Source organism: Capra hircus, chromosome 24, assembly GCF_001704415.2.
Source record: "Capra hircus breed San Clemente chromosome 24, ASM170441v1, whole genome shotgun sequence".
Lineage (NCBI taxonomy): Eukaryota > Metazoa > Chordata > Mammalia > Artiodactyla > Bovidae > Capra > Capra hircus.
Genome location: NC_030831.1, coordinates 61724339 through 61743803, shown reverse-complemented (window position 1 = coordinate 61743803; position 19465 = coordinate 61724339). Strand labels below are relative to the sequence as shown.

At 52.3% G+C, this 19465-nt stretch overlaps 1 protein-coding gene across 3 annotated transcripts in view; it reads left to right on the top strand.

The window, feature by feature from the left end:
• BCL2 (BCL2, apoptosis regulator) overlaps positions 1-19465 on the top strand; it is a 193297-nt gene that overhangs the window by 27103 nt on the left and 146729 nt on the right.

Here is a 19465-nt window from a genome sequence, read left to right as displayed (position 1 = left end):
GACTGTAATTGAGCTTCTTTCCCATGGGATTCTTCTCTCACACAGATTCACCGCTTTGTTTAGGAGACTAAGAATAGGACGAAGAGACGTGAGCTAGACTCTGTGTCTGTCTCAGCAAGGCCCTCTCCCACCTTCCTACACGAGGGAGGGACGTATCTGAAGAATGCTCGCAGCAGTTTTGTTTGTTTCACTGAGGGGAAAAAAGAACAGTCGTGAGTAGCCCGGGACCTTGTTGGTGGGACAGAAATGGTCCCATATGGACTGAGTTTTAGGGCTGTTGGCTTGTTTTTGTGCTGTTGAAACTGCCCTTCTGTGCAGCCTTACTGGGGGGCAGGGATAGTTCTGATTTAAATTGCAAACTCCAAGAGGGTGAAAGTGAAAGTTGCTCAGCCGTGCCCGACTCTTTGCGACCCCATGGGCTGTAGCCCGCCAGGCCTCTCTGTGCATGGGTTCCCCAGGTAAGATTCCTGCAGTGGGCCGCTTCCTCCTCCTGGGATCTTCCTGACCCAGGGATCGAACCCAGGTCTTCTGCACTGCAGGCAGGTTCTTTACCTTCTGAGCCCTCAGGGGAGCGCCTCCCGAGAGGGTCGAGGCCCTGTGTGTCTCACTGTCTGTGAACGGTGCCCAGGGCAGGGCTGTGAGTCTGCTGACCCTCGATGGGCACCAGCTTCCACGCTCAGGCTGACCTTCCCAAGAGCCTCACACCCCACGGGACAGTGGCCGCCCTGCCAGGTAACTTCCCGTCAACACCGTGTTGTGAGTCTCTGATAAGAAAAGTGATGACTTTTTGAAAAATGTAGTATTTTCTTTTTGTAACCACTAACTCCCATCTGCCCAGTCAAAATAATAATACATTTGGGGAACAACTCAGTGATTCTTTCAACAAATAAGAAGAGTGGACACCAGCAAACACGCCCCCAAGAAGTTGGCACTGAGAGAGAACCAGCTTCGCCTCACCAAGTGAAAACTTATCCTTTTTTTTTTTTTTCTTTTTTTGCACTTTTCAGCCTGCAGCTCAAGTAGGCCACAGGAAAAGCATGGCGTACCTTCAAAGAGCCGGCTGGGCTGGCTGGGCTCTTTGTATTCGTGGAAAACAGCTGTGGGTGCCGAGCGCTGAAGTCGGCTTTTGTTCCACGCGAAGGTGGAGAGGCTCGGTCTTGAGCCGCCTCGATCTTCCGTGGTGGAGGAGTTGGCAGATGTCGAGAGCTTTATCAGCGTCTTCGGGGCGTTTGAAACGGGTTCCTAATGAGCTGGGGAAGAGAGACGCGGGCCGGCCGTGGGAGGAGGAAAGAAACACGCTTCCCACGCAGCGCTCGGAGGAGAGACACACGCTTCCCACGCAGCGCTCGCATCTTCTCTCGGTCAGTGTCAGGGCTGCTGAAGGGTGAATGCATTGGGTTGTTTGTTTCCACTGCCTTCTACCGAATAATAGAGGTACCGCTCGAAGCCCTGCGTTCTTTTTTCCTGCGGACTGAAGCGGGGATGAAGCCTGGGAAAGGAGAGCTGTCCAAGCCCCCAGCTGTATTTCCCCCCTTCCCTCGTGCTCTCTCTCAGGCGAAATGCCAGCAGTGGGGCTTAGCCTGAGCTTCGGTTGTGAACAACTGCAGCCCTCGCCTTTATCATGAATGAGGTGGTGAGGTGTTTCATTTCAAGTTAGAAACGAGTTTTAGGAACGTGCTTTGTGTTCGGGGGAATGTGTTGAGTAAGCGGTTTGGAAGGTCCTTTAATGCCGCTCGCCTTGACACACCTCTGTCTGTCCACCAGGCAGTCTGTCTCTCCCTTTCCTTGACTCTGGCGAGTGACCTCCGACCCGGCAGCTTGAACGTCGCCGCAGGCAGCTGCTTCTCGGACAGGCACTTCCGAGAGCCCCAGCTCTGCTCTGTGCCGTTTCCCCAGGAACCTTTCCGCCTGATTTCCTGGTAGCAGCTCCCGTTTCACTTGTGGTCAGAACATTTAATTCAGGACCAAATTCCTCACGGTCCCTCCAGCACCTTCCTCGGGCCCAGCGAGTCTCTTCACGTGACCACTGTTCTCTTGGTCTCCCAGTGTGCCGTAGGACTAGTGCAAGGCACTCAGTCGTGTCTGACTCTCTGTGACCCCGTGGACTGTAGCCCGTCGGGCTCCTCTGTCCAGGCTGGAAGACTGGAGTGAGTTGACCTTTCCTTCGCCAGTGGATATGCCCGACCCGGGGATCGAACCTGGGTCTCTTGCATTGCGGGTGGATTCTGTGCCGGCTGAGCCTCCACGGGAGCCCTGGGGTGCGGTGGAGGCTGTCTCTTCCTGCTTCTGCTCACTCACTCCCGAGTTCCCTGGTTCTCCCTGCGTTTTGCACCCCTAAGTCCTGCCAGGTGGTTCTTTGAACCTGCCTCAGTTTCGCCTCACTCCAGTTTATCTTATGCTTTGTAACAGAGTTGATCAGAATTCTTTGCTGATTTTTTATTTTTTTTCACAAAAGGGCTCCTCCTCTCCTCCAAGATAAAAGATCCCACTCTTTAAGAAAATTCACTTCTAAAGGTGAATTTTCAGCTTTCAGCTGCCCTTGCTACTCCTGAGCAAGGTTTCCTACTCTTTAAACCCATCCCGTCTTCTTTCCTCTGGGTGTTATATTTTCTTGCTGTTTTTACATCGCAGAAGGCTCTGCTTCTGCCTGTTTTGTGAAAGTCTCCATCCCGAAGGCTCAGACCTCCTGGAAGAAGGTGACCTGGCTGGCTTCCACATCTCTGTCCCCTCCTAATCCCTGTTGTGACTCCATTCAAAGCTCCGTGACGTGCTCTCTGATACGGCTTTGATACACAAATGTTTACCGTCTTTTTTCCCCTCCTTGCTGAGCTTATAAACTTGTTATCTTCTGCATTTCTGTCTCTACAACTTTGTCTAAAAATAGTCTCCTGCCTGTAATTGTATTTGCTGAGTGAAGGTGGTGTAGTAGCTTTTCCATCTCTTACTGAAGCCCTGCTCACTTCTCTCCTCGCTTCACTCATCCTCTCGACTGTCATAAATCGAGAACCTGCTCTAGTGCTAAGTGTGCAGATACATCTGAACAGAGCTGAGTTCCCCGCCCAGAAGGTGCCCACATTCCAGCTTCTCCCTAAGACAAACCGTCCTTGCACCCACACTCCTCAGCTCTCGAAGAAACGGGAAGCAGTCGTTGTAAGTGTGATTGTAGATGGGTCCGTGATTAAACTTGGCTTCCACGAACATTATGCCTTCTTAGTCGTTTCCAGCTTTGAGGATCTGACTCTTAGAACTGCCGCTCATCCCAGTGGCCATGAGGATGCTGGAAACTCTACTCTCACGGTCTTGCCTGACCGTGAAATCAAGTCACTTTGCAGATTGTTCTGGAACAGTGACAGAGGTGCCCTAGATCCCAGTCTTACCTATAGCATTGAAACTCTTGGTGGGCAGCTGCCCATTTGCTAGAGGTGAGTCCGTGCTCATCTTCCTTCGGTTATTTGCTACATGTTGTAAAGCAAAAGGGCTTCCCTGGTAGCTCAGCTGGTAAAGAATCCACTAACAATGCAGGTTCGATTCCTGGGTCGGGAAGTTCCCCTGCAGAAGGGATAGGCTACCCACTCCAGTATTCCTGGGCTTCCCTGGTGGCTCAGATGGTAAAGAATCTGCCCGCAATGCTGGAAACCTGGGCTCGATCCCTTGGTTGGGAAAATCCCCTGGAGGAGGGCATGGCAACCCACTCCAGTATTCTTGCCTGGAGAACCCCATGGACAGAGGAGCCATGTGGCCTACAGTCCACGGGGTCTCAAAGAGTGGGACACGACTGAGCTGATAAGCACAGCACGGCACACAGCATAAAGCAAAAGCAAAAGCGAAAATAAAACAGCGGTGAGTTACATCTTGGCATCCATAGCGTGGAAAGCAACTTATTTTCAAAGGTTAAACTGTGTGTTATGGATGAGGAAGAAAAAACTATTGGTGAATTCATAAAAATATGGTGTGGAAGCATATACATTGCCACGTGTGGTTAGATAGTGGTAGCGGGAGGTAGCGGGAGGTAGCGGGAGGTTGCCCTGTGACACGGGGGGCTCTGTGACAGCCTAGAGGCGTGGAGTGGGCTGGGAGGGGCGAGGGGGGTTCCAGGAGGCTGGGGACATAGGCATGCCTGCGGCCGACTCAGTTGATGTATTGCAGAAACCAACACGACATCGTAAAGCAGTTGTCCTCCAATTAAAAATTTAAAGAGGAGAGAAATTACGGCAATGTTAATGACAAAGGCGTTAATGGAGAATGTGCCTAAAATCTTGCTCGGATCAGGACAGTTCTCTGCTTGTGTTTTCGAGTGGTTGTTGTTCACAGGGCTCACCAACTCAGACTGCCCTGAGGTACTGTTTTCATGTAGGGCTTCAGAGTCATGAGTTCCTTTTATTTTTATTGTAACTACTGTGAAATGGTGTTTGCGGAGAGATTGCTTTCAATGCCAAAACCCAACAGTTTTGTTTTCAAATTCCTGAAAACTAAAAAAAGAAATCTTGGTGACATCAATGTTCCAAATTCAAAATATCCACAAGTGGACTCATCAGCTTCCTCCTTGAACCCACTGTTCCCGCGTCTGCTCTGTCTGGATGATATCACCATCCGCCCAGACAAAGCCCCAGCCCCTGAGCCATTTTCAGCTCGGTTTTCTCATCGGTGCGGTAGAGCTGCTCTGGAGGCAGACCTTCCTTGGGGGCCCTCTCCCGGCCTACACGTCTGCACCGCTGAGGCCCCTTCTTCAGACGCAGGCCCCGTCCTGAATTCCACCTCGGAAATCTCTCTCATCCAGAGCCCCCCTTTTTTATCCTGCTTCTGCTGAATCCAACTTCTCATTACTTCTGGACCATTCTCTAACCTCTCAGTTGGTTCCCCTTGTCATTATATATTGATATACAGGAAAGTTCACTTTTGTGTAGAGTTTGGTGAGTTTTGACAGAGGGATGGAGACGTGGCCGTCACCATAATCAGACACAGGACAGTCTCCTCGCCCCTAAAGAAGTTTTCCTGGGACTTCCAGGGCGCCCCAGTGGTCACGACTCTGCACTTCTAACTCAAGGATGGGGTCAGTCCCTGGTGGGAAAGCTGAGATCCCACTATGGAGCAGTCAAAAAATTTTTTTAACCTGAAAAATGTTTATTCTCATGCTCCCCCTTGTAGGCAAACCATCCCCCATCCTTAGCCCCTGGTAACCACTGACTTTTTCCTACCCCTTCTCCAAAATGTCATATAAATTGGTCTTCCTCTCTTTGAACACCTGATCCGAGTCCATCCCTTCTTTTCAGTGATGCCGTCTCTTTCTAAAATGCATCTCTGTCATAGATCTCAAGAAATCCCTAATTTCTCTGAACTTCCATTTGCTGGTGACTGGGCAAGAGTATAAAGTAATTATCCCGAAAAATTAATTTTTTAAAAAATTTGTTTTAATTGGAGGATAATTACAATATCGTGATGGTTTTTGCCATACATCAGTATGAATTGGCCGTGGGTACACAGGTGTCCCCCCCATCCTGAGCCCCCTTCCCCCTCCCTCCCCACCCAGCTAGAGGAATCCTGTTCCTCCAGAGGTTGGCTCCTAAAGAGGACCCTGAGTGACTCTCGTGGAGGCCAGAAAGGCAGTGTGTCTCTCTGATCAGGCAGTGGTGCCCTGGAGCTGCTGGGGCAGAAGGAGCGCAGGGACCCAGGGAAGCAGCGACCACGGGCAGCGGAGTGGCAGGCGGGCTAGGTCTGCAGGGGCAGCTGGGACGAGCGCCCCGGAGTGTCCAGGTCGCGTCCGGGTGCCCGGGGACCCCTGCACGAGAGGCTCCCAAGTCCCGCAGGGCTGGGAGAGCACCTTCTGAGTGGGCCTTCATGTTGAGAAAGGAGTCAGGGGACCCGGTCTACATGGGAGTCACCGTGAAGGTCGCGGGGCCAGTGAGCAGGTGCTGTTGCCTGGCGGGGCTCGGGTGCTGAGGAAATGCTGAGCTTCTACCCCTGATTCTGGGCCATTGGAGCCTCTCCTTTTATGTCCTGCCCCTCACCCCGAATCGCCCCAAACCCTAAAAGGCCCCTGCCTTGGAGTCCAGGGTCCTCCTGGGATGCTAGGCCCCACCTGTGCCCCAGCGGCGTCCGCCCCGCCTCCTTGAATCCTGTCCCCACTTCAGTCCCAACTGATATCCATTTTGTCTGCATTCTCTGTTTTCATACATACCTGGGTTTTGTATCATAATTATTCATCTGTGTCTCTCTCCTCCCTCTTGAGCTTTGTTGAAGGATCTCCGTTCATGGCTGATGAAACGAAATTATTTCCTAAATAGTTTGAGAATAGTGAAAAAGAAAGGAAGGCATTTCCCCCATCCTGCTCCTATTTTTATGCTCAAGTGGCTGGTCTGTGATGGGGCAGGCTGTGGCCTTGCATGTTCCCTGCGGTTGTGAATGTGTCAGGTGATCTAGTTTCAAACAGCTGTCAGACGGTCAGTGTTCCTCAGGTGACCTTCCGTGTGCACAAACCGAGGACTCAGTCCAGGCAGAGCCGGAGCAGTGAGGGCTCCCTACGGTGATGCAGCCAGGCAGCCTGCTGTTGCAGAGTCGGGGCAAGGCCCCCCGGTGGCGTGGGGCACCTGACCACCACCCTTCCTCACCCTTCACCCCCATCAGGTCCCGTGTGTGCTGTCAAATCGAAGTTGCCAAAAGAAGCCTGGGATCACAGAGACATGCTTGCTAAAGCTGTTGACTGGGTGACCTTCCAGAATCTTCCAAGCCCATGCTGAGATGCAGCGTACCCCTCCCCCGAAGCTGGTATCGCCCCCACTTCGCTGCCTCCCTGAGCCTGTCTGTGAAACCCACGCTCAGGATTGCGATCCAGGGCAAGAGCCGGAGCACGTGGCTGACCATGTTCAGTCTGTGGCCCACACGAGTCCCGGGGGCGTTCAGCCCGTCCAGCCCTCTGCATCCGCTCTCATCTTGTATCTGCCCATGTTCCGTATTTACCGAGACACAAGGAGGATGCCGGCTGCACCTGCCTGTCTCCCAGGGCAGCTCCACCTGGGCCGTGCATCCCTGGTGAGGGTCTGGGGAGTCGCAGGGGCCTCTCCCCACCCAGGCTCGCTTCCTTGAGAGAAGGCATCAAGGACGGAGCCCCTGCTGACACCTCTCTGCCTCCCCCAGCCAGTCCCCAGGACAGTGGTCCCCAGCAGCGAACAGCAGCCCTCCTTCCTGGCCGGGACAGCTGAGTACACAGGGCTCTCTGGCGGGTAAGAAGTCTCCCCTCATGGTCTTTATTTTTCCATTTAAAAGCGTCCTTCCTCTAGCCTCCTGCCCTCCCTCAGCTGCACAGACGCCCCTCTCTGTGCCTGGGGGGGTGCAGCTGCAGGTAGGCCAGCTATGGTGGGCCCTGAAAGGCAGGGTGGAGAACCTCCGTGCCCTGGGGTGCCTGCAGAGCCTCTCTCCTCTCCCCCGGCGTCCACACTCGCTGCAGCGGAGCCTGAGGGGGCAGCCCCTCCAGCGTCCTGAGTCTGGAGCCAGAGCTGCAGGCGCCTCCGTGAGCCCAGGAGAGGACAGCTCTGAGCAAACCCCACGTTCCCCCGTCCTCGACCCGCGTGCGCTGCGTCCAAAAGTCTAGTCAAGATGCCCCCATGCCGCTTTAAAGGAAGATGCTCAAACACCAGGGAGACACAGAGTTCTCTGCTCTGAATATTTTTGCTTTTGAATCACAGATCTGAAGCTGCCTTGTTTGGATTTAAAATTCCACAGTGCTGATTGTGCTCCCTGTCACTATTGCAAAGGCTGAGTCTGGTCCAGGCCTACGGGATCGAGGGCCACCCTAGCAAAGACCACCTTGTGAATGACCTTGTGAAGAGCCTGAACGCTTTTGGCACAACCCAGGTCCTAGGAATGTCTACTTCCGGGGCCCCAAGTAGGAGAGACTGATGGGACATTTGGGTCCTTTTGCTGGAGAGCCCTGCAGGACTGTCTGTGGCCCTCCCTGTCCCGGTGTGGGGGTCCTTGGCTGTCTTAGTTGGGGGGACGCCATGACTGACCGGGGACGGGGTTTCCCTACTGGGCAGCACCAGCTCCTCAGCTCAGCGCTGGCCTCTCCCATCTCACAGAGCGTCGCTGAGCTCCGTGCCCGAGGGCCCTGCCACTGGCCCACGTGTGTGTGGTGCTCAGTGACTGTGGCTGTGTCCCGCTCTCGGCCACCCCATGGACTGGCCCACCCGGCTTCTCTGCCTTTGGATTTTCCAGGCAAGAACACTGGAGTGGGCTGCCACGCCCTCCTCGGGATCTTCCCGACCCAGGGGTCTCTTACGCCTCCTGAATTGGCAGGCGGGCTCTTTACCGCTGGTGCAGTGGACTGGATAACTGTAGCATCCTCCCCCCGAATTCATATGTTGAAACCTAACCCCCAAGGTGGCGGTATTTGGGGCTGGGGGCTTTGGGGCTGGTGAAGAGGTTATGAGGGAGGCTTCCTCAAGACTGAGAGATCAGTGCCCTCATCAAAGAGACTCCAGAGCCGCCCCCCACCCCTTCCCACAAAGACTGTCCTGCGCACCAGGACGTGGGCTCTCCCCAGACGCTGAGCTTGCTGGCTCCTTAATCTTGGACTTGCCAGCCTCTGGAATGGTGAGAAATCAGTGTCTGTTGTTTATAAACCACCCGTCTACAGTCTTGTGTAATAACGGCCCAGATAGACTAAGGCACAGGGGCTCTCGACCTTGGCTGCACGTTAAGATCACCCAGGGAACGTTTAAGACCCCGATGTCCAGGCTGCCGTGTGGACAACAGTGAGCTGGTGGGAGCCCGCGGCACACACAGGCGCTCTGCAGCCGCGATGGGGGGCTGGGCAGTGGGGAGGGGGCGCCACAGGGAGGGCCTGTGTGTGCACGCAGCACTGGGCGGTGGGGAGAGGGCGCTGCGGTGGCCTAGATGGGAGGCTGGGCGGTGGGGAGAGGGCACCACGGTGGCCTAGATGGGGGCTGGGCGGTGGGGAGAGGGCACCACGGTGGCCTAGATGGGGGCTGGGCGGTGGGGAGAGGGCGCTGTGGTGGCCTAGATGGGGGGCTGGGCGGTGGGGAGAGGGCACCACGGTGGCCTAGATGGGAGGCTGGGCGGTGGGGAGAGGGCACCACGGTGGCCTAGATGGGGGCTGGGCGGTGGGGAGAGGGCACCACGGGTGGCCTAGATGGGGGCTGAGCGGTGGGAGAGGGCGCTGTGGTGGCCTAGATGGGGGGCTGGGCGGTGGGGAGAGGGCACCACGGTGGCCTAGATGGGAGGCTGGGCGGTGGGGAGAGGGCACCACGGTGGCCTAGATGGGGGCTGGGCAGTGGGGAGAGGGCGCCGTGGTGGCCTAGATGGGGGCTGGGCAGTGGGGAGAGGGCGCTGTGGTGGCCTAGATGGGGGGCTGGGCGGTGGGGAGAGGGCACCGCGCTGGCCTAGATGGGGGCTGGGCGGTGGGGAGAGGGCGCCGCAGGGAGGGCGTGTGTGTGCATACAGCCGATTCACCTCGCTGTGCAGCAGAGGGTGACACACCAGTGTGAAGCAGCCGTGCCCCGATTAAGGGATTCCAGCGCCCAGGCTGGCTCTCAGACCAACTGAATCAGAATGTTGGGGAGGCAGGGGAGTGGAGGATAGGACCCAGGAATCGGGTCCTATCAAAGCTTCCAAGATGCTCCCCCAGGCAAGGCTGAGCCATCGCTTTCATCAGGACCGTGAAACGGGCATCGTTGCCGTTTTGTTGACCCGTGCAGTTCCTGTGACAAGAACTAGGTTCTGGTTGCCCAGGAAAGTAAGGCTCCGTTTCTATCACTACAAAGTCTGAAGTCAGATTTTCCACTGGAATAGGAAACAAATGCCAAGTTTATTTAAAAGTGCTCTTGATCTACCTAAAACTAGGAAGTATAAAGCATCCCATGGGAGGGTTTATTCCCACGTTTGAGTGCGTCTCGGCTTCCTCTGAACCAGGCCAAAGTGGCCCCGTGACTTCCTAGGACTGTCATTGAACTGAATATTCTGGGGTCGTGCATTGGATGACTGAGAAAATGATTGAAATGGTTTTTCACCAGACAGTGGACAGTAATTTGGAGAAGCGACGGGTCCCTATAAATCGCACTCTTTCCTGCTGTGTTTCCAGACTGGAGGATACACGAGCAGAGGGTTGCTCCTAGCTGATTATGTTCAGTGATTGTTTGTTTAAAACTTTGAAAGAAGAAGAGCAGATGCGGTACGCTGGCCCTCAGTTAAACACGCGAATGTTTTCAGGCTAAGAAAATAAACAACCAAATTGGTGATTTGTTTTATTACCAAACTGGTCAAGTTCCAGAGGCAGGGAAGAGTCCAGCTCCTGGACTGGAGAAGGTTAAGTATTCTTGTCAAGAAAGACTGAAAACTCAAAAAGCTTTACTGTTGGTTGAATGTCCCTGAAATCAGAAAGTGATCCGTTTGGTACCTACCAACCAAAGACCTTTACCCGTGACATGGAACGTTTTTAAATCTAAGAGATGGGCTTTCCAGAACTCCGCAAATGACGTCTGCTGTGGCATTTGGGCACCATATTTAAGGCCTGATCCTAGTGGGAGCAGTGCTCTGGTCCTAATTACCCAGAAGGCAAGGAAAAAAAATCCCTCGAATAGAAAACAGGGGAGGGGAAATATGTCTTGAAAGTTTCATTAATTGCAAAATGAAGTTAAATGGAGCATTCAATAAAAGTACTTCTCAGAACCAATGGAGGGTTTCTCAGAAAGAGCCCATTAAAGCTGGATCCTCTAAAGCAGTGGAAATCCCAGGAACAAAAGCCAAATGCCTGGAAACTGAGTTTCCGAAGAATCTCTGAACTGGTACAGCTCAATAATTTACAAAATAGAGTGGAATCACTGACTGTTCTAAAATCTGCTCGGCTAAGATGGAACAAGGCATTTAGCCTACGTGGGCCATGAGCACACAGCTCTCGCTAATGCTGCTTTTTTTTTTAACTGCCATTTATTGAACATTTTCCTGTGAGCCAGGGCCTGTGTCCCGACGTTCGTGATTCTGCTCTTGGGGATCACACAGACCCTGCCTGTCGCAGAAGTCATTAGGGCATCACGGGAGGGTCCCGACGCCCACTCTTTGGTGTTTGGAGTAAGGTAAGATCTGTAATCTGATTCTGCGAAGTCTGACGTCTGAAGTATTATTTAGCTGTGTGTGAAAGCTAATCTTGAAAATAAGATTTCCATTCCCGTGACATGTTTTACAAATTGGACCTCCATTCAGGAGGAACAAAAAGAAAAATAGAGGGAGTCTGCTTTCTTTTTAGCTTAAAGCATGGGTTAAACTGGGTGTTTGGGCAGATTATTTTCAAGGCCACTGTAGGCCAGTGCGTATAAATCTGGGGTTTTGAAGATTGGAAGCGATTCAGATAAACCGCCAGGGTAAATTCCTACCCCTCGGCACATGAGAGAAATAACTGCTAGCTGCATCTCGGGGACTGGAATTGCTGTTTAAAGATAATCAGAATTGCAGTTAGACTTCATCAAAGGGTGACTTGAAGCTTAACTTTCTTAATTACACGTATCAAGAACTTGGGATACCAACCCTAATTGAAATGAGTGATAAGTCAGGTGACATCAAGGCCCTTTCACTCAACTACCACCTTTAATTTATCTGACCAGCACCGAGTTCACCTTAGCCAGTGAGGGCTACAAAGTACAGAAAGCATACTTAGTAAATCTGATAACATTATTACTGCTGCGGACTGATTTTACCATAAGAAGCTCCTTTAGGTATTTACATTGAGTATTAGATGGAATTAAAAAAAGAGACTACGGACAGCCGAATAACCTCGAGCCCATACGGACTTGCTGGCTCCTCTCTCTCGGGGACATGTTAAAATTAGCTTCGCTGGTTTTGGAATGTGTCTTCCAATGACAGTTGACACCATTTCTGTTTTCTCATTTGCCGAAGCAGAACCTCCATGCCCCTCAACTTCCCATTCTCCTCTCTCCCCCAACCCCTGCAGTCCCCATTCAACCCTGCCTCTTAGGATTGACTACTCGAGCCACTGCTTGAGAGTGGACTCATCTTTGTGACGGCTTCTTCCACTTAGCGTGGCTTCGAGGCTCATCCACGTTGCAGCATGCGTCAGAACTTTCTTCTTTTTTTAAAGATTTTTTTTGAATGGACCATTTTTTTAAAGTTTTGATGGAATTTGTGAGAGTACTGCTTCTGCTTTAGGTTTTGGTGTTTTTGGCAGCGGGGATCTCAACTCCCTGACCAGGGGCCGAACCTGCCCCCCTGCACTGGGAGGCCAAGTCTTCATCCACTGGACCGCCAAGGAGTCCCAGAGCTTCCTTCCTCTTTCAGGCTGAATCATACCCCATTGTCTGCGTAGACCACGTTTCTGTTGGGTGCCGATCAAGTGGTGGGATTGTTGTAGATGTAACACCAGACAGTTGTCCAAAATGTGTACATCACTTTTCATTCCTGCTTGGTGTGTATGAGAGTTCCTGGTGTTTTATTTACTCTCCAGCCTTAGAATCGTCAGTCTCTTTATTTTTAGAAAATTAGCTATGTTCGTAATCATAATATCACTGCGTTGTTTTTTGCTTGTTTCTACTTTTCACGTTCCTTTGATTATTAATTACTCACTACCACTTGCTTACCCAGGTGTCTTGGCTGTCCTCGTCTGGCCACGCCTGCCCAGGTCTCTTGCCCATTTTGCAGCTGTGTTTCCTTGTCTCATTCTTGTGGATTTCCAGGCATCCTTTACCTCTTCTTTACTACCTTTCACTAGTCCCTTCAGTTCAGTCGCTCAGGCATGTCCGACTTTTTGTGACCCCAGGAATCGCAGCACACCAGGCCTCCCTGTCCATCACCAACTCCAGGACTTCACTCAGACTTGTGTCCATCAAGTCCGTGATGCCATCCAGCCATCTCATCCTCTGTCGTCCCCTTCTCCTCCTGCCCCTAATCCCTCCCAGCATCAGAGTCTTTTCCAATGAGTCAACTCTTCGCATGAGGTGGCCACAGTACTGGAGTTTCAGCTTTAGCATCATTCCTTCCAAAGAAATCCCAGGGCTGCTGTCCTTCAGAATGGACTGGTTGGATCTCCTTGCAGTCCAAGGGACTCTCAAGAGTCTTCTCCAACACCACAGTTCAAAACCATCAATTCTTCGGCGCTCAGCCTTCTTCACAGTTCAACTCTCACATCCATACATGACCACTGGAAAAACCATAGCCTTGACTAGACGGACCTTAGTCGGCAAAGTAATGTCTCTGCTTTTGAATATGCTCTCTAGGTTGGTCATAACTTTCCTTCCAAGGAGTAAGCGTCTTTTAATTTCCTGGCTGCAGTCACCATCTGCAGTGATTTTGGAGCCCCCCAAAAATAAAGTCTGACACTGTTTCCACTGTTTCCCCATCTATTTCCCATGAAGTGATGGGACCAGATGCCAGGATCTTTGTTTTCTGAATGTTGAGCTTTAAGCCAACTTTTTCACTCTCCACTTTCACTTTCGTCAAGAGGCTTTTTAGTTCCTCTTCACTTTCTGCCATAAGGGTGGTGTCATCTGCATATCTGAGGTTATTGATATATCTCCCGGCAATCTTGATTCCAGCTTGTGCTTCTTCCAGCCCAGTGTTTCTCATGATGTACTCTGCATAGAAGTTAAATAAGCAGGGTGATAATACACAGCCTTGACGGACTCCTTTTCTTATTTGGAACCAGTCTGTTGTTCCATGTCCAGTTCTAAGTGTTGCTTCCTGACCTGCATACAGATTTCTCAAGAGGCAGGTCAGGTGGTCTGGTATTCCCATCTCTTTCAGAATTTTCCACAGTTGATTGTGATCCACACAGTCAAAGGCTTTGGCATAGTCAATAAAGCAGAAGTAGATGTTTTTCTGGAACTCTCTTGCTTTTTCCATGATCCAGCGGATGTTGGCAATTTGATCTCTGGTTCCTCTGCCTTTTCTATAACCAGCTTGAACATCAGGGAGTTCACGGTTCACGTATTGCTGAAGCCTGGCTTGGAGAATTTTGAGCATTACTTTACTAGTGTGTGAGATGAGTGCAATTGTGCGGTAGTTTGAGCATTCTTTTGCATTGCCTTTCTTTGGGATTGGAATGAAAACTGACCTTTTCCAGTCCTGTGGCCACTGCTGAGTTTTCCAAATGTGCTGGCATATTGAGTGCAGCACTTTCACAGCATCATCTTTCAGGATTTGAAACAGCTCAACTGGAGTTCCATCACCTTCACTAGCTTTGTTCGTAGTGATGCTTTCTAAGGCCCACTTGACTTCACATTCCAGGATGTCTGGCTTTAGGTTAATGATCACATCATCATGATTATCTGGGTCGTGAAGATCTTTTTTGTACAGTTCTTCTGTGTATTCTTGCCACCTCTTCTTAATATCTTCTGCTTCTGTTAGATCCATACCGTTTCCGTCCTTTATTGAGTCCATCTTTGTGTGAAATGTTCCCTTGGTATCTCTAATTTTCTTGAAGAGATCTCTAGTCTTTCCCATTCTGTTGTTTTCCCCTATTTCTTTGCATTGATCGCTGAGGAAGGCTTTCTTATCTCTCCTTGCTATTCTTTGGAACTCTGCATTCAGATGGGTATATCTTTCCTTTTCTCCTTTGCTTTTTGCTTCTCTTCTTTTCACAGCTATTTGTAAGGCCTCCCCAGACAGCCATTTTGCTTTTTTGCATTTCTTTTCCATGGGGATGGTCTTGATCCCTGTCTCCTGTACAATGTCACTAACCTCATTCCATAGTTCATCAGGCACTCTATCTCTCAGATCTAGGTCCTTAAACCTATTTCTCACTTCCACTGTATAATCATAAGGGATTTGATTTAGGTCATACCTGAATGGTCTAGTGGCTTTCCCTGCTTTCTTCAATTTAAGTCTGAATTTGGTAGTAAGGAGTTCATGATCTGAGCCACAGTCAGCTCCTGGTCTTGTTTTTGCTGACTGGATAGAGCTTCTCCATCTTTGGCTGCAAAGAATATAATCAATCTGATTTCGGTGTTGACCATCTGGTGATGTCCATGTGTAGAGTCTTTTCTTGTGTTGTTGGAAGAGGGTGTTTGCTATGACCAGTGCATTTTCTTGGCAAAACTCTATTAGCCTTTGCCTTGCTTCATTCTGTACTTCAAGGCCAAATTTGCCTGTTACTCCAGGTGTTTCTTGACTTCCTACTTTTGCATTCCAGTCCCCTATAATGAAAAGGACATCTTTTTTGGGTGTTAGTTCTAAAAGGTCTTGTAGGTCTTCATAGAACCGTTCAGCTTCTTCAGCGTTACTGGTTGGGGCATAGACTTGGATAACTGTGATATTGAATGGTTTGCCTTGGAAACGAACAGAGATTATTCTGTCATTTTTGAGATTGCATCCAAGTAGTAGTCATATGGGTTGCAAATATCTTACTCCCCCTCTGGGACTTACCTTTTTACTCTCTTAACAGCATCTCCTGGTGAAAAGAAGTTCTTTATCTCTTTTAACACTCACTTACCTGGCTGCGCCAGGTCCCCGTCGCGCGATGCCGGCCCTTCAGTCGCGACGCCTCAGTGTCGCCTGCCGCGCCTCTTCATTACGATTTCTGCTTGTGCTTTGCTATCCCAGGGTCACCACGATTTTTCTTTAAGATCATCTTCTAAAAGTGTTATCATTTTACACTCACGTTTACATTTATGTACTACGCCAGGAATTGAGTTATACGAATGTTCGAGCTGGGGCAGGGGGGCAGATTTTTCTTTGTCCTCGTGTGGTTGTCCAGCCGGCTCAGCCCTGTTTGCTGGGGAAAGCATCTTTGGCCTCCTACCCCGCCGTGTTCCATTTCTCGGAAGTGCCGCGTCTGTGTGTGGGGGTCTGCTGACGGGCTCTCCGCCCTGTTCCGCCCGTCCACTTGCCGCCTTGGGCCGGCGCGCCCCTCTTCCTTGCTGGGGCTTTGACCCCCAGTAGGCTAAGCTGTTGGCCTCACTGTCTCTTCCTTAAGTGTATCTTGGCTGTCTTTGCCTTTTGGCTTCCATGTGATGTTCAGAGTCAGCTCACCAACTTCAACAAAAATGCGTATCGGGATTGTGATTCGAAGAACATGACTTACCGATAATTTCTGAATAAAATTCATCTCAGAGCACAGGGGGTCAGGAACAGAACGGGGTGAAGGCGGGCATGGTTTGTCCCTCGCCAGCCCGGCTCTGGCCACCCTGAACCGTCCGTTTTGCTTTTCGAGCGGCATTTGTTGTGCATGGAGTCGCAGACCCCGGTTCTTGTTGAGGGGCTGCGACGTCTTAGGGAGTCCCGCCTTGGCCTCCGCCGTGTGTCTGCGGGCAGGGCGTCCTGGAGAGGAGTCCTCGCCTCGGAGCCCGTCCCGCACGGCCTGTCCTGAGGAGACGGCCGCTTGAAAGCCTTTCCCGCTGCTCCCCTGGCTGCTTGCTGGCTCTTGTGCTCCTTCTTGACTCGGAAGAGGGTGCAGCGCGAGAAGCAGGGTCAGGGAAACGGAGCGCTCGCCTTGCAGCGCTGGTCACGGGGAGGGGCCCGCTGTCCTGGAGGGTTAGAGCTCCCCCGCTCCTCTGTCAGGAGGTGCTCACAGCTGCCTTCACGCGGCGGCATCGCCTCTGGTGCTGAGGAACGAGAGACAAGGCCTTGGTCTCACAGACGTAGTTCTGGTGGCACAGAAAGTCGATAGATGATGGAGGAGCAAGTTTAAAGGGGAGCAGGGGTGGCGGGAGCGTGCAGGAAGGCGGCCTGTGGGTGTGAGAGGCGCCCGTCCAGGGGGGCCACGGGGGTCCTCGGGCGGGAGCGGGCGCCTTCGGAGCTTGAGGGGGCCCCGGAGTGTGTGTGGGGGAGAAGGGGCCCAGACCCAAACCCTGCTTCCATAGCCCATCTGCAGCCACACTGCTTTCACCCTCCTGCAGCGAAATCTGCAAAAGGCCACCTCCCACCCACATCCATCACCAGCCACCCCTCTGACGCCTTAACTGCGCTGTCCCTGACGCACAGAGGGGAGGCCGCTACCGGAGGCATCTCCACACGTCGGCGGAGGCCTGACGGCACGGGAAGCCGCGGTGGCTTCTGCGCGTCCCCGCAGGCTCCCTGGGCCCGTGGTGGCGACGCAGGCAGCCCGCGGGTGTGACGGCGTGACTCGGTGACGCTCTGTGCCGCCCTTCGTGATGTGATGCTTCTGATACGGTGAAACTCCTTAGTCAGGTTCGAAACAAAACAAAGCCCGTCCTGCCGTCTCATTCCTTGCGGTTGGAGGTTCAGGAGCATCGCAGGGAAAGCCTTTGTGTTGACATGTCACAGGGCACTGGGAATGTCCAGCGGGCGCTGGAAACTGTGGGGCACATGGGGTGTTTCTGGGCTGCATTTCAGGTCTACCCTCGGAGCGAAGCTGATGACCTCAATCGTCATGGGAGCCTTAGGTCAGCCCCCAGAGGAGACTGTGCTCCCGGGGACACGGCAGGTGGGCCTGGTAGACTCTCGCAGGCTTCCTGGGTTTTGTTTTGTGTGTGATGTGCCGCGGGAAGCCAGCTTTGAGTAGAGAAGGGATCTGTGTGTGTGTCTGATAAGAGCTCTATTGACTGCCTGATTTCTGGCTGGGCAGGGTCTTCGCTGTGGCCCGGGCTCTGCTCTAGTTGCGGCGAGTGGGGCTGCTGCCCAGGTGCGGGGTGCGGGCTTCTCCCGTCGCGGGGAACGGGCTCCAGGGAGGCGTGCGGGCTGCGCGAGTCGTGGCTCCCGGCTCTAGAGCGTGGGCTCAGTGGCTGTGACACACAGGCTGAGTTCTCTGGGGCGTGTGGGATCTTCCTGGACCAGGCGTCAAGCCCATGTCTCCTGAATCAGCAGGTGGATTCTTCGACACTGAGCCACCGGGGAAGGCCCATGACCTGTGCTTTAATCTCCTGCACACGACGGAGTGGAGACTGAGGTCAGAGTCTCAGCAAGAACTCAGCCCCCTCACCCCCCAGGGGAGCTGCAGAGCTGCGAGCTAACCTCAGTCCTGCCGGCCCAGAGTCCATCTGTCTGTCCCAGAGCATCCAAATCGCCCGTCCCAGGGCCTCCCTGAAACATCTCAGCAGAACTTTGCTGTCCGCTGTACAGTGGCATCTCCGTGGGGCCCTCTGAACTCCAAACGCTTTATAATGGGTTCAGGTGTTGGCAGCCACCTCAATCGGTACCTTCCCATCCACGCCCCCAATCCATTTTCAACCGCTTCCTACAGTGAAGATCAAATCCATGCAAACTAGTTGGAAGCAGCTTTGCAGCTGAACTTCACACGTGGGTTGTTTGGCCCCGCAGGCCCCCTCGCTCCTGACCCCCTCGGGCGCACACGCACCCTCTTGGCTGAGCTGCCTCCTGCTCCAGGGTTTGCTTGGGGTCTGCGAAAGCAGAAGCGTTTCCTGTAATGGGAATCCCCGTGCCAGGCCTGCCAGACAATAGAGAGATAATTGGATAAGTCCTCAACTGGAAACGGTGACAAAGAAAACTGCACATGCTGTCGTCGGCGTGCTTCTCCGAGAGGGGCTGTTTGCACATGAAGCCACTTAAAACTCATCTTTGGCTTCTCAACGACAGTGTAACTCGTTTAGTCATGAAACCGAGGCGCTCTCAGAACACGTTCTAGAAGAGTCTGTGGTTTAGTGCCAGAGGGGAAGGGCTTGTTCTAAGCTCTCTTCCACCTCGTGGCCCCACGGGTGTCGGCTTGCAGGGCAGTACCGGTCATGTCCAGTGGAACGTGCCGTGTGTGGTTGAGGGTTGGGGGCTCAAAGGACACTGTGGGGTTATCACAGAGTTTGCATGTGTTTTCATGAAATCTAACATTATTGAATATGACCTCAGTTCTTAACAGGGCTTCCCTGGTGGCTCAGAGGTTAAAGCATCTGCCTGCAGTGAGGGAGACCTGGGTTCGATCCCTGGGTCAGGAAGATCCCCTGGAGAAGGCAGTGGGAACCCACTCCAGTATTCTTGCCTGGAGAATCCCATGGACGGAGGAGCCTGGTGGGCTGCAGTCCATGGGGTCTCAAAGAGTCGGACACGACTGAGCGACTTCACTTTCACTTTCAGTTCTTAATGGTCTTCAGATCACCCACACTTTGGCTATCAAAAATTATTTATTGATTTTTTTGATATAAAAGGAGATTGGAGCAAATGAGCAAATGTACACGTCATAGTAGTTACCACAGTAGCATACCAAGGAAGAAATCCCCCTTGAGGGCCACACACAGGTGCTGTGTGGCCGAGCCTATCTCTGTTGTTGAGCATATTGGTGAGGGAACGTTTTGGGTCCTAGAATGTAATGGCAGCAGGACTGTACTCTTGGGTGTAGGTGGACTTGGATGAGATGGTTGGATGGCATCACTGACTCAATGGATTTGAGTTTGAGCAAACTCCGGCAGACAGTGAAGGGCAGGGGAGCCTGTCATGCTGCGAAGAGTTGGACTAAGTTGGACACAACTTAGCGACTGAACAACAGCAGCAACCAGTTACGTCGACAAACACCTGGATTCACACAAGCGCCTAGAAGTTTCTT